Source organism: Lutra lutra, chromosome 10, assembly GCF_902655055.1.
Source record: "Lutra lutra chromosome 10, mLutLut1.2, whole genome shotgun sequence".
Classification (NCBI taxonomy): Eukaryota; Metazoa; Chordata; class Mammalia; order Carnivora; family Mustelidae; genus Lutra; species Lutra lutra.
Genome location: NC_062287.1, coordinates 39248059 through 39263316, shown reverse-complemented (window position 1 = coordinate 39263316; position 15258 = coordinate 39248059). Strand labels below are relative to the sequence as shown.

General features: G+C 40.7%; 1 protein-coding gene and 1 pseudogene across 2 annotated transcripts in view; one reads left to right on the top strand and one right to left on the bottom strand.

Moving 5' to 3' along the window:
- Positions 1-15258, top strand: part of FAT3 (FAT atypical cadherin 3) — a 672146-nt gene that overhangs the window by 264019 nt on the left and 392869 nt on the right. The gene's annotated exons all lie outside the window — the stretch shown is intronic.
- LOC125078540 (AP-3 complex subunit sigma-1-like) overlaps positions 1-15258 on the bottom strand; it is a 150599-nt pseudogene that overhangs the window by 96373 nt on the left and 38968 nt on the right.

Genomic DNA, 15258 nt, shown 5'->3' with positions numbered 1-15258 from the left:
CTCATAACAAAGCACTCACCTATCCTTATTGCCTTTATCCCTTGGCTGGTAAGTAATTTAGTTCAGCGTGCCTGTATCATGTGCCCAGAAGGAGCCATTCTCTTGATGCATGTTGGTGAGGGCCAACCTTACCACTGTGGCCTCTGATCTGGAGGCAATGGTATCACCATTTTTGGTGACTGGCCTGAGATCCTGCTGTTTCAACAACCCTAGAATGGAAGCATTAACTACTTTCTCTTTCCCTGTTGGAAGAAAAGAAGATATAATTGTTAACAGAGGCTCATTGTCCTGTATTAAAACCCTTGGAGTCAGAATTCAGAATGCTGCACAATTTTTAAAATGCATTAGGGAGGAGGCATATACTGTAACATATGCATGATATCCTCAGCAGGGTCTGTGGCAGTAGCTTATAACCAAATACTTTAATATTTCAGCGACAAAACATATGGAGGAGGCACTTTGGTGGGCTGAGTATCAATAGCTTCACATTGGGCCAGGTTGGGTTTAATCATTAAATGATTTCTGGTTGGACCAGGTTTTGCAATTAAATGAGTCTTCAGTGCTTTGGGGATTTTTGAACTGTGGATAGATCAGGGGTCACAGCCCTGTAACAATAGAAGAGCCACTATATAAAATAACTCTCCAGGCCATTGTGCCTTGTTATAGAAATTTGACTTCTCTAATTAGAAAGCAGTACATAGTTTCTTATAATTGAATGCACCGAGTTAGAATATGGTTGGTCTAATTTGGTGTTTTATTAACTTGATAGAAGTCCTGGAACGTTTTGTCTATATACCCCCCTTTTTTAATTATGTTCAGTTACCCACTGTATAGTACATCAGTAGTTTTTGATGTAGTGTTCAGCGATTCATTAGTTGCTTATAACACCCAGTGCTTGTTACAACACATGCCCTCCTTAGTATCCATCACCCAGGTTACCCCATCCCCCTCCCCTCTGAGACCCTTTTTGGTTCCCGGGTCCATAGTCTCTCATGGTTCATCTCCTTCTCTGATTTCTCCCTCTTCAGATTTCCCTCCCTGCCTCTATCGTCCTCCATGCTATTGCTTATATCCCCTTTCTCACAGTATCGGTAACACACCAGCTCTCAGTGTATTCAAAAGTGGGGTAGCATAATCACCCTCCCCTTTTTCTCTGAGCAACTGAGGAAATGTCAGCATAAAGGTAAAAATGTTTTGGAGGTTGTGAGGGGTTTTGGAGACTTTTGGCAATGCTTATATATCATTTTCCCCCCCCAATGGTTTCTTTTTCCTGGAAATGAGGCCACAGCCAAACACTCAAGGTGTCTTATAATTCCAAAGTCATTTTCAAATTTTCTGAATTTTAACGCTGAGTAGTAATTTCTCAGCATGGTTTCATTGTCTGTTAGGGTCATAGCTTAACGGACCAGAGGGCCGATCAAGGTCATTGTATATGTTAGCGATGATTAAAAGAGAAAAGGCAGGCATGTGGGATCTTGATTGTTTCATTGAAAAACCCAAAACTGTTCAGGAACTCATAAATTAGCCATGTTTAATGTTTATAAAGATAATTAGGGAAAGATTGCTTCAAAGTAATAACTGTTATAAAAATGAGCCCTTTTTAAAACCCTGATTTATAAAGCACTTATTTGCCTTCAAGAATTTTGGGGGCTGATTTATAAGCTGATTCACCATCTGTCTCTTCTTGGCAAAACAGGAGAAATGGTTGGATACTATTTTAGGAGCTACATTAAAATATTAATTGTATATTTTACATGAACAGGAATCAGGAGGAGGTAGTAGTTTTGCCTTTGACTATGGGTGACTCCTTTTTATAAAGTATCTTCTAAATTGCTCTACTTTGTGATTAGTTAAGATGAAAAATATATTGTAAATAGGAAAAGTAAAGCTTGAAAATGAATAGTGTTGTTAGTAAGCTTTTCTTTTTTGAAAGATTTATTTATTTTTATTTGAGAGATGGTGGAGAGGGGCAGAGGGAGAGAGAAAGAGAGAGAGAGTCCTCAAGCAGATTCCCTGCTGAGTGTGGAGCCCCCCTGCGGGAACTGATGTGGGGCCAGATGGGGGCCAACCAGGGGCCCGATCCCAGAACCCTGAGACCATGACCTGAGCCAAAATCAAGAGCTGGAAGCTTAACCAACTGAGCCACCCAGGTGCCCCTGTTAATGAGCCTTTAATCAAAACGTTTAGAATTTCATTCAGTTTACACACCATAACAATTAAATATCTGGGACATAGTATTTGATGATACTCCAGTTCTAGATGTAGAAGAAATTTCTGTGTTCCCCGGGATTAATATTTTCCATTAATCGAGGGCCTCGGACATGCCACACATTGTGGTTATTTTTACTATCTCTAAAGATCCAGCAGCCATGCAGGGTTTAGACTGTGTTCTGTCACCATGCAGGAACTTGAGGATGAAGGGTCTCATTATTGTGCCCAAGATGGTACATAGGTCCATCTGACTCTGAGGGATATTCTCTCTCTTCCATTCCATACTTGACCTTGATTCTTTGAAAAATTTGGAAAATGACAAGCAAATATTTTATAAACTAAAAACAGTTATACCAGTGGTCTAGACCATCAGACTTGGGGATCGAGGTGTATTAAAATTGGTCTTCTTGTTCTGAGTTGATGTCTTCTACTATCAGCTACATAAAATATGTTCACTTTCTAACCATCAGAATTCAGTTCTGGCTATGTTTTCCACTTAAATCTGTCTTGACTCTCCTTAAACCCATCTGAAGTGTAAGCAGAGACATAGAAACCATGTGCCTATTCCATGATGGGGGTACAAATTGCCTTTCCCATCCCCGTCTGTTCGTCTTAATTGTCTCATCTGTCTTGCTTAGACTGTAAACCCTTTGGGAAACAGGGAGCTGTGCTGTGTATGGAAGCCCCAGAACTTCTCAGGTTATTATTTTCCATTAGGAGAGACAGCAGTGATCCAAGAGTGATCATTTTCTGTGGGTTTGGCTGGAATGTCTGGCCTTGTGAACACAAGTCCTGCATACACGTACACACTCTTCTTATCTGTAGCTTTCCATGGCCCTTGCAATCTGGTGCTCTTCAAAATTCTGTCTCTTAGATGAATTTTTCTCCTGAGAGTCTAATTCTGGGAGAATCTCCACTATACTTATAGGTATAGCTTTTAAAAAAGTATTTCATATACTTTATAGAAATTTTGGAGGAAAAATATAGGAAAAAAAGAAGGAAATATAATCCCATAAACTAGCATAACTTCACTTTCTGTCATATTTTTTCCATAAGAATTTTTTGCAGCGTGCTTTTTCCATTTAATGCATTTTTAACATTCTTCTATACATTAAACATTCTTTAATGTCTCTATAGCGGTCTACTTTATGGGAATGCCAATCCCTTTTTTCCTGTTGGAGTATTTCATGTTTTTTTCTTTTTGTGGCTATTATGTAAGTATACTGCTTGTTGTATTCGTTATTATAAACAATGCCCTGATGAACATCTTTGGAGCCTTAAATCTTTTAACCTACTTTTATTCCCTTCTTAGCTTTTATCCATTAAGTGTGATTATTTGATCAAGGGGCATGAACAGTTTCAAAGCCTTAATATATAGTAACAATTTGTTTTTATCTATATTTTTTTTAACAAAGAAACGGTATCAACATGTAAAAAGAAATTCTACAAAACACAGTCTGATAGAAAAATTGGCAAATGTCTTGACTAAGCATTTTCTAGAACAGTAAGCCAAACTGTGTAGTAAATGTGAGAAGATGCTCACCGTTAGTAGTAATCAGGGAAACAAATCAAAACTACAAGAACCATTTCACATCCATAAGGTTGGGAGAAGTTAAATTTGGCTTTCACCAAGTGGTTTTGAGGTTGTAAAGAAACTCATGCTCTGTTGTGCAGGTTGTCAATTGCTCCAATTCTGGAGAACAGTTTCCCAAGATCTCCTAAGGGAGAGATGCACTTACGCTAATCAATACTGGAGAAGATTCTCCTGACATGCATGGAAATTTATTACAGTGTTGCTTCTCCTAGCAAGAAGCTGCAAACCTTTTCCAAGTCCATCTCTGGAAGAATGGATAAGCAGAGTGTAATATATTCATACGGTTGAATACTCTAGATCTGTGAAATGAATAAACCAGAGCTACATTTATCAGTACAAATCTTGAAAAACATGTTATTGAGAGATAAAGGAGGCTTCAAAAACCCCTGCTTTTTGTACCTTATGTATCCCATTTGGATAATACTTAAAACATACAGAAATTATTTTATATTATTTTTGGAGATATTCACGTGGAGTAAATATATCAATAAACATGCACGAAAATGAGAAATTCACAGTAGTGATGTATGGAGGGAAATGGAGTGGAACATCTGCATATGGCTTTTAGTTCTATATGAAATTTTAGCTCTTAAGCTAAATGAGCAGTACGTAGTGTATGTAATATTATTCCTCTACACTTTTTAGCATTCTGAAATGTAAACAAACAATTTTACTTCCCCCGACACTAGAAGTGATTATCCAATCCTGCCGCTCTTCCTTACACTGACCACCCCATGGCTGATGGCAGTTTGGTAACTTGGTCTCCATTGTTTAATTTGGAATATTTTCTACCTGTCATGATAGGTTTGACCTCATTGGTAGATCCATAAAACCAAGTTGAGCTTGCCTGATGGTAACCACCAAACATTTTGAAGATACTGGCAGGAGTCAGGGTATTTTCTAGGGCAGTAGAACATATTTTTTCTCTGTAAAAACCACCTGGCCCTGGGAGACTTCCAGTTTGTTTCCGGCCAAGCTAGTAAGTCAAATCCATGCATGTTTATGAATATCTACGGTATAATCCTCCAAAGATGCTAGATGATGGTCAGTGACAGCTTGTGGTTGGACTCCTGTCACCATCTATGCCCTCCCCACAGTCCTACCCAGCTCACACACTCTACAGGCCCTATTGTGTGGTTCTGAGAAGGCCACCCCATCTTTCATTTATCAGTCACTTCCAGTTTGTTCTTCTGCCCTTTTGGAATTTTCTTCTTTATCTATTTGGCCAACCCCACTTATCCTTGAAGACTTAGTTTAAATGTAAATTCCTGGGGAAAGTCTTCCCTGATCCTCAGTGTTTCCTGTGTGCTGCTGAGTCCCCGTGCATATCACCATCTGCACACTTTGTCCCTCACTTGTGACTCGTGGAGTGTGTATCTATCTCCCTAATTAGGCTTATAAGCCTCTTAGAGTCAGAGACTATGTTCTTCATGTTTGTATACTTAATTGGTGCAGTACTTACCATAGAGCAGGTACTCAGTAAATGTTTGTTAACTTAATTGGAATTAGCAATAATCTCAGTTGTGTGTGTATGAGACGGAGGAAGCGCAGAGGAGGAGGCTGGGTATGGGAGAGACAGAGAAAAGAAAAAGAAGGGATAGATTGAATCAGCCATCCACCATCTTACTATATTTTCACCGCCTCTATATATCTTTTGCATTTCACCTTTTTCTATTGGGATCCTTTCTTAGTGGATTATAATTATTCTGAAGTTTTATCCACCCATTCATAGTGTTGGAATGTCACCTAATTTAACGCCACCCGCACATTTAATAAGCACATCTTTGACGCCTCCATCTTAGGCCTAAGTATAGGCAGAGAGAACTTATAGTTTAGGCCTTATTCCTGCATCTCCCAAGTGCTTGTGAGACATTTGCTCTCATTGGTTTTGTCTGAGGTTAAAAACTGGAGCCAGGATCCCAGTAATGACATATTTTATGCCTTATCTAGGAGATGAGGAGGGTGTTGGTCAGCAAGCCCCCCTCACAGAGACAACATTATGTGAACTTAGGCTCTGGCAAGAAATTTGGAATTTTTTTTTCATATAGATAAAGAATGTATGCCACTTCTGCTGTCCTCGTCCAGAGTGATATGGGTCCTTCGTGGGCCTGATGGACAGATTCTACCTTAATTGGTCAGAACTCATGAGCGAATGTGTTGTGAATGCTGGGGACACGGGGGTGAATGGGCTAGGTGTCCCCTCTGCCCAGCAGGTGCTTAGAGTCATGTAGCCAGGGCCAGAGACCTTCGACACGAGGTCAGGACATGACCAGGGTCTCTGTGGGAAGAGGAGACTCTAGATGCCTAGCGTGGCATGACTGCTGTAAACCAGGGCCCCTGGGAAGGCATTCTGAGGTAGAAATCAGAAATCGAAGCTAAGACCTGAGGTCTAAGTGGGGAGTTGTGAGCTGAGAAGGTGAAGAGAAGAGTGTTTCTTTCGATGTAGGTAGTGCCAAGGGTACAGATATCCGAGATATCTGATGACTCCTAGCTGGTGACAAAAGACAGTTAAGAAGTTGGAAGGTGGGGGAAATACCAGAAATGCCTAAAAATGTGCTTTGCTGTCTTCCTAATGTGTTGTTCTCCCTGATTCTATTCATTGTTGTTTCCCTCTAGAAAGGCACAGCCATGTCATCACTATGACCTGCACAAGGAACTTTGCCCTCCCTGGATGTCCGCAGCTCTCAAAGCCTTTTCCCTTTTCCATCCCCCACTTGAAATGGATGGCTGTTTCTCACTGTGGGTCTTGACTCAAGGCTATTTTTGTATGTGTATGTCTTACCGTTTTCACGGCAAGCTCCTTGAATGTGGGGATTGTGTCTCTCCTCTAGTCTCTGGGAGAATCACTCCTGTCTCTATGGAGATTCTGGGATTCTCTGCATCTTTTTTAGCCCTGTGATGTTTTTAGTGACCTCTCCCAAGCCATTTTGTTCATCTTCTGGCAGAGAACTCCATCTACCAGCAGCACTCCGCTGCCTATTTTGTGTGGGCTGTCTATTTTTTGTCTTTGGGTCACTGATGAACAATAGACACGGACATCCCCTAGGATGCCTCTCTGGACTCCTTTTCTTCGTGGGGAGCCCAGGGTCAGGGGGACGGGGAAAGAGCTCAGAGAGAACCTACATGTATACGTGTGAAAAGCTGGCTAGATGCCCACACAGAGACAAAGCCTGACAGTTCTTAGTTTCTAACTTTACAAAATACTGACCTTCTTTGTCAGTTTTCCAGCAATCTCTCGTTGACCAGAGAAAAGCAAAATAAGGAAACAAAAACCTTTAGCATAACAGAGAGTATAGGAGACTATCCCAAATTCTTGAATGTTTTGATTATCTTTAGTTTACTTCTTTATGCCAGTGCATTTGAAGCGTGTTATTTAAAATTTAAAGTTATGAGCTAGACTCACTGTAGTCAAATATAAAATGAAATTTAGGGGCGCCTGGGTGGCTCAGTGGGGGGGGGGGGGTTAAAATGAAATTTATTTTTAGGGAGTTACCTCCCTACAAATCCTTATAAAAAGCCTTTATTGAGAGAGGAGGCCATAAAATCAAGTAAAAAGGAAGACATTAAAGACCAAAGGTTAATGTGGAGCAAAGGAGGAAGGTTAAGTGATTTATGAGACAACTCAAGTGAGAGAAATCAACTCCCTTTCAAGGTTCACATGTCGAATGGAAGCACCAGCCGCCAGCAGCGAGTGAGTGAGTGTGTGTATACAAGTGTGTGTGCGTGCACACGTACATGTGGGGGAGGGGGGAGGGCTGCGGGATTGGACGACTGGACAGTAAAGAGGTGTCTACAAAGTAAGGAGCTTATGACTTGGAAAGAGGTGGCAAGGGGGCAGCCTTTAACCTCTTCTGTGTTGGCTAGACCACCATGTTTTTGTTGTAGTCACCTGACCAGCTGAAGGACATTGACCAGAGGGCAATGTTAGACTGACACATCCCTCATTTGTGTGAATCCTGTTTCAGAACCATTCATCGAAGCTGTCTGAGTACATTTGGGTCACAAGCAAAATGACATAAAAGTCAAGTCTGCCTTGTGTGCTCCAGAGACTCCCTCTTACTGCGCAGGCAGAATGGGGGTTTGGAATTTCATGGGACTTATGGGCAGAGCAGCCGATATCTAGGAGCATGCAGAACACACAAAACAAGCGAGTAGCATGAAATACGGTTAGGAAGCGGGGAGCAGATGATTCCCTTTGAGTTACACGAAGTACATGTAAATACACAGACTCTATCAAAACCCGCTGAGTGGTGAGTGTGGTAAACGCTGAGCTCTGCGAGAAGGAAACCTAACCCCTGCCCTCTTGAAGTCCATAAGCTGTAAAAACTAGGAGGCCCAAAGAGTTTGGGGTGGGGCCCCTGTGTGGTGTAGTCGGTTAAGCAACAGACTCTTGATTTGGCTCAGGTCATGATCTCAGGGCCCTGAGCTCGAGCCCCACGTCAGGCTCTGTGCTGAGTGCAGAGTCTGCTTGAGGTTATCTCTCCCTCTCCCTCTCCCTCTGTCCCTCCTGCCCCTCCGCTTGCTCTCTCTCTCTCTCTCAAGTAAATAAATCTTAAAGGGAAAAAAAAAAGGAGCTTGTGGTGTAGAGAAGGAAAACTCACCCTTGCTAAAACGTGCCAGTATTCTGAGTACTTTGCATTAGAGGATCAAGTTGAAGCAAGTGGTACAGAGGGGCTAAAAACTAATTAAATTCGTTTTGGAAAATTGTAGGAAATTGCCCATTTCAAGTATATTTGCTGTGACCTTCTCCTCTACTTGTTTATTCCTTCTGCCACCTCGACCACCACTTGAGGCCTTTTGTGTAACCAGTTATTTAATTTTGCTCAGACTGCCGGCGGCCAAAGGTGGCAATGTAAAATGTAAATGGTGTACTTTAATTGCACTGAAAATTCCTCCATATGCTACCTTTTTTGTTCCTGAATACCTGATGGAAAGTTCATTGATGAACTTTATTAGTGAATCCAAAGGGACCATAATTGGTCTTTTGTTTATTATTTTTAATTGAGACTGTCTGACAGCTTTATTTAAATACTTTCCCACAGAAAAGAGTGGGGATTTCTATGGTAACTTGAGACTATTTGTTCTGTACAGCAGATGACAATGTAGATTTCACTATTAGGGGGTTTCTGGTGTGAAGTGTATTTTTGTCTGGGCTTTATGTAGGTGGCAAATGTAACATTCTAAAAATATAAACTAAGCTGTCGGGGCGCCTGGGTGGCTCAGTGGGTTAAAGCCTCTGCCTTCGGCTCAGGTCATGATCCCAGGGTCCTGGGATAGAGCCCGGCATTGGGCTCTCTGCTCAGCAGGGAGCCTGCTTCCCCTCTCTCTGCCTACCTCTCTGCCTACTTGTGATCTCTATCAAATAAATAAATAAAACCTTTAAAAAAAAATAAACTGTCAGACTTTTAGTTCAGTGCATTGAATTAAAAGGTCCAAAATGAGATGCAACCTAATCCCCAAAAGAGAGTGTGCCTCTTTTTATGGGTAATTCTTGTACCTATCCTTTTGTAAGCACTTGCTCTTATAGATACATCTTCACTTCAAATGTTCTACTTTGGTTTAAATATTCTCACCCTGAGCTTATTTATTATCTCACTGGAATCAATTGCTCTCTCACTCCTTAAATCTATACCTCCTCTAGCACTTAATGTTTGTTAGTGAACGGATATCTTTTATTGTCTGTGTTTAGACTTGGATGGGGGCTTCCTGAAGGCAGAAAATGTGCTATTCAGCTTTGTAGCTCTTAAACTTAACACAGCTGGTGCCAGACCCCAGAACAGATGCCCAGTAAATGTGGAAGCTGAATTTGTTCAAGGTTCACTGAGTTTTTCTATGTCTGTATGAGAACATGAGGTCAGTTAGACAGCTCAGGATATGCAAGTCACAGTCAGCCTTGACCTTGGGTAACTCACAAGCACATGCTCTGGGAGTCTGTCAAAATGGCAACATGGCATGGATCTGTGAAACCATGTGGCTCATTAGAAGGCAGTAATACTCTCCCTGGTAATAGCCTTTAGTACAAAAGCCAGAAGGCCTCATATACCTGTGAGTAAGCTAGCAAGGCACATACTTTCCTGAAGTGTCCTTGGGAGAAAAATTACAGAGTAGAAAAGTTTTGTTTAAGGCAGCTAGCATCGGTTAAACACTGGCTATTGTGAGACCAGACATATATCTTAAAATAAAATGCTTTCCTGGATCTGGAAAATACTATTCAAGATAGCTGTGTATTCAAGATACTTATTTCAAAGAGAACATTTTGAGTTGGTAACCATCACCTGAGCTCTCTCTAGAACCAGCTTTCCTCTTGATCCTAAAGTTTCTACAGATGACAACATCATTTTCCCAGTTACCCAGACTCAACATATTGAGTCCTTTTTTCTCTTTAAAAACAAAAAAACTTACCAAAATTTCTCATTTAGTCGGGTGAATGTGGCTTCATAGTGAGCTCTTTCTTCCAGTTCTACCATCGTTGTCCTTTGGCTCAGCTGGTCCTAGTGACTACGTCTTGTTGCCTACACCATGAATCCTAACTTCCCTGCTTAGGAGGTAGCGGTAAATCTGGCGTGTTATCATATACCATCTGAGGCTTCGTGCGGATGTCGGTTAACTTCTTATTCGGAAGGCTGACGCCCCCACAGCAGTGAGGCTTGGACAGGGGAGGCAAGGCACAGAAGGGTATAGTGGGCTCTCCCCACGACTGGAGACGGAGGCAAAAGTCATATGTTTCTTCAATTGTGTGTAGTGCTTTTAACTTCTGAGTACGCTTTTACGAATCATTATCACTTTTTCCCTTATTCCACACCCAGACATTTGTTGAGCACTTACTGTGTGCCAGGCATTCGAGAGATAGACCTCAAAGACAATTTCAGCCTGAATTGTAGAAAAAATTAGGGGTGCTTTGGAAGCATATAAAGAGTATATCTTACCCTATGTTGCTCATGCACAGAGTCTGCGAAGTCTATTGGAAGAAGACCAGTGTGTCCAAAGTATAAGGGCGGTGGAGGGCCTTTCAGGTCTTTTGAAGGAATTAGGCTGTTGCCCAAATATGTTAATGATTTTATGCCCTCAAGTAACCTCCTGAGATAAACAGAAAAGATATTACAGTCCCCATTTTATAGGTTTTATTAATGACTGCAGTATAGCTAAGATGTTCAGTGTCTGGCCCAGTCGTGGTATCCTCCAAAATTTTAGAATCCTCCCACTTTCAACACATTCATTCATTCATTCATTCACTCTCATTTAGCAAATATTTATGTGTTTAGGCCTCTGGGGTAAGGCCTACAATTAAGGCTCAGTATTACGTGTTGCATTTATAACACCTGGTAAAAACAGGAAGTTCTTGAATGGCCTCACTTTAAGTTCCCATTCTCCTTTGTTTATGCCAGTAAGGTCCCTTGGTCAGACAGACACCACCCCCCCCCCCCCCCCCCGCACACCTTTTAACCAAGGGGCCAGGCACAGATGCTACTTATCCTCACCAACCTGCCAAGAAGCCAGTCACGTTGTGCGGTAAGAAATGGGGCATTACACCCTCTATGCTACAAAACCTGCCTTCCACAGCTGTTCCTTGTGTTCCCAAGTACAGCCCCTGTGGGGCTCTGCATGGTAGGCTGTCCTCTTCTGGACTGTGAGTTCATGTGACTAATGACTTGTTGTCTACCACACCTGTCCAGTATTGAGTGTCATGTACCCGCGATGTCCATGACAACAAAGTAGGAATTCTTCCCTTACCAACATGGTGACTAGGGGGCCATTAAAACCGTGCCACAAACACAAATTTTAAAGGGAGTAAGTTTCATCAGCTGCCTTTGCATACCTTACATGATGAAGCAAACCAATACTAGAGCTTTTGTTCTGGAATTAAGGAAAGCATTTGCATCAAAGGACTCCTACTACAATATTGCATGGAGGAGTTGTTTTTGTGGCAACTGCCAAGGGGAAAGGCAAGGGGAACAACTGAATTTGTGTTCTATGTCCCTGCTTAGTTCACGTGAAACAGACTTTCTGGTTTCTGCAAAGATTACTAGCAAGAGGTACCCAATCCAGCAAGCATTCCCTTTCAGTAGCATTCTGTGATGGAGGCAGATTTTCTTGGGAGATCAGAAAGGCTCCAGAGTCAGGTAAAAGGAAGCAAAGCACATTTTATTGTGACTATAAGTGAATGGAACTGCCTAGTTGTAAGCACAAGGGGAGCCAACCAGTTGTTGATTTTGACTTTAATAAAATACATTCACTGAATGCTGCATAACCAAAACATAAATAAACCATGTGGACTGAAATTATGGATGAGGCACTAAGGGAAAAATATTTAAGGAGTTCCTGAAAACAGTTGTTGTTGCGTGGATCTCAGGGAAGCTGCTCAACTTCCCTTTTATCCAGTCCCTTTTGTTCGTTCAGATCAATGACACGACACTGTTGTACACTTAGGAGTTTCTCCCTAGACAAAAATGAGTAAGAGTGCGTTATGGATAAGAAACTGAACTGATGATTGGGAAGGAAGACCTGGATTGTCAATTTAATCTTTGCTTCATTTTAGCATTTGTTAAGTTGATGTCCCAGCTGTGAACATTGCAAAGAAAATAATAAATTATTCCAATTGGCTAAACTGGAGTCATGTTTCCACTCCTTGCTCATCTAAATAAAATATCTGGGCCCTGATGATATTTAAATTATACATAGTTTGAAAAATTATGTTTGTGTAGAATATTTACCTCTTTGTGTTATATATTGAGATCCTAACGATGTTTTTAGGTTTTGCATTATAGCTTTAGAAATCAAATCCCAAAGTTGTAAAAAAACAAAAGAAAAATGAAACAAAAACGAATCAGAGCCTAAGCGACAAGGTTATAGGAAGCTTATACATTCAAGGGTACAGTATTTACCTATGTTAGTGCATTTATGCATAAATCCAGTTTATTTTATTTAGAAAATTTTTGGAAGAGCATTTCTAATTGGAGGTGGATTTTGGCTTGTTCACTTGGTATTATTCTAGGCCTACTACAGAGTCATGTTATCTTAGTTCTAATCATTTCTCAGGATTCTGAAGGATAAACTGACTAATGAAATGAATTGAATCAACATCTAAAATACAAGTGTCCCATGCTTGCAGCTTTTGTCCTCTCAATTACTGCACCCTTTTGATTTCTCTCCTTTGTGAGATTTCAGAGCACAGGAGGCTTAAGTTGCTGACTAGGAAGTAAAAAAACAGCAGAAGAGTCTAGTGCCCAATGGGACACCATGCAGGAATCAGACTGTTGAGAATTAGACTGTTAAGAAAAACCTCCGCCATCTCAAAATCTGCCCCTTGAAAATAATAGCAAAAATAATTATTGCAAATAATTTATTAAAACACATAAGTATGCAAAGCATAATTTTTACTTTATCTTGTTCCACAGACATAACATCTTTTAATTATTTAAGGCTTATATTTTTCAGATTTTTAAAAACTAATGTTACTTAGAGAAATGGGATGATACTCTGAGTATTGTTGAACTTGGTCTTTTTATTTTAAATTCAATTAATTAACATCTAGTGTATTATTAGTTTCAGAGGTAGAGCTCAGTGATTCATCAGTCCCATACAATGCCCAGTGCTCATTACGTCACTTGCCCTCCTTAATGTCCATCACCCAGTTCCCTCTAGCAACCCTGTTTGTTTCCTATGATTAAGAGTTTCTTAATCATAGGAACCAGTCTCCTTCTCTCTTAAATTCCACATATGAGTGAGATCATATGATAATTGTCTTTTCTTGGTTGACATATTTCACGTAGCATAATACCCTCTAGTTCCATCCATGTGGTTGTGAATGACAAGATTTCATTTTTTAATAGCTATTATTATTAATAATAAAGTATTCCATTGTGTGTGTGTATATGTATGTGTGTGTGTGTATATATATATATATATATACACACACCCACATCTTCTTTATCAGTTCATCTGTCACTGGTCATCTAGGCTCTTTCCATAGTTTGACTATTGTGGACATTGCTGCTATAAACTTTGGGGTGCATGTGCCCCTTCAGATCACTACATTTATATCTTTGGGGTAAATACCCAGTAGTGCAATTACTGGATCATTTCAAATTTCTGAGGAAACTCATACTGTTTTCCAGAGTGGCTTCACTATCTTGCATTCCACCAGCAGTGTGAGAAAGTTCCCCTTTCTCCACATCCTTGCCAATATCTGTCATGAACTTTATTTTTATTTATTTTTTTTTACTTAATTACACATTTGGACGCCTGCTGTGGCCATGCACATAGATAGATCTCATTCATTTTCAAACAGTAACAGTTCCATAAACCCTGCTTTTGTTAGTGAACATTTGGATGGTCTTCCAGTTTTCATAATTTCCAACATTATTACAGGGGATAAATCTTTTCTAACTGTAGGTGTATTTCTGTGCATTAAATTCTTATAGTGGATATTATAAATTTAATAATAATAGCAGAGCTGTTGGTAACTTTTGGGTCCCTACCATGGGACAGTCATTCTGCTGGAAATATACAGTATTCCCTTCTAATCCTTACAACAACACTATTGAGCAGGTTCTTTTGTGTTTCCCCATTTTATAGCTGAGGAAACCAAGCCATACAGAGATTAAGTAGACCCCAAAGTTATGTAGCAAATAAGAAGCAGAATCTAGACTCACACCCAGGTCTTTCTGATCTTACAGTCCATCATCGCTGTCCTTCTGGCCCCAATGGCCGTGTCTGTATCAAGTATTTAACTTGCTCTGTCCAAATGCATTCTCTTCTCTCCGCTGGAGCTTCTGTTCCAGATTCTTTTCTGTTATGCTGTTCTGGCATCCTGGTATAGAAATCTCCAGGACCTCTTCTTTTGCCTGTCTATCTGGAGACAGGTCAGAAGCAACTAGTTCTCCCATTTGCTCCTTTCTGAATTCCATATCAGGCTCTGTTGCTGAGACTGCATTCCTACCTAGGTCTGAGAGATGGAGAAAGAGCGTTTCCTCTGAGTTTCCTAGATTTATAATGCCTTTGCTGTGAGCCAGCAGATTCCAGCTGACCACCAGTCTCTGAAGCAGTCACAAAGAGCAGCTGTCATCATAAACCGGTGGCAGGGGCGAGGGGGAGGGGAGGAAAGAAACATTACTGCATCCACATTATGGAAAGAGTGATAGATACTCTCTGGTGCTTTGAATTACACTGGTATAACCAGGGAGTGGGGGCAGCCAAGTAGATGAACTGGGAGATGCCAGCATGTCATTTGGTAAAATTCATATTGCCGAAAAAAACAGCATCCAGTTGCTGATGTTTAGGCGACCTACATGAACCACAGTATACAGAAAATATAATATTTGAATGACTTCTGGGAATCGTGTAGGAGGAGTACATTCATCTGGAAATTTTCTGTATGTGCATCAGAACCCAGCTCCCTCTTAATCTTTCCCCACTTCCTGCAGCAAGCACTTCTTCTCCTTTTATTTTGTTTT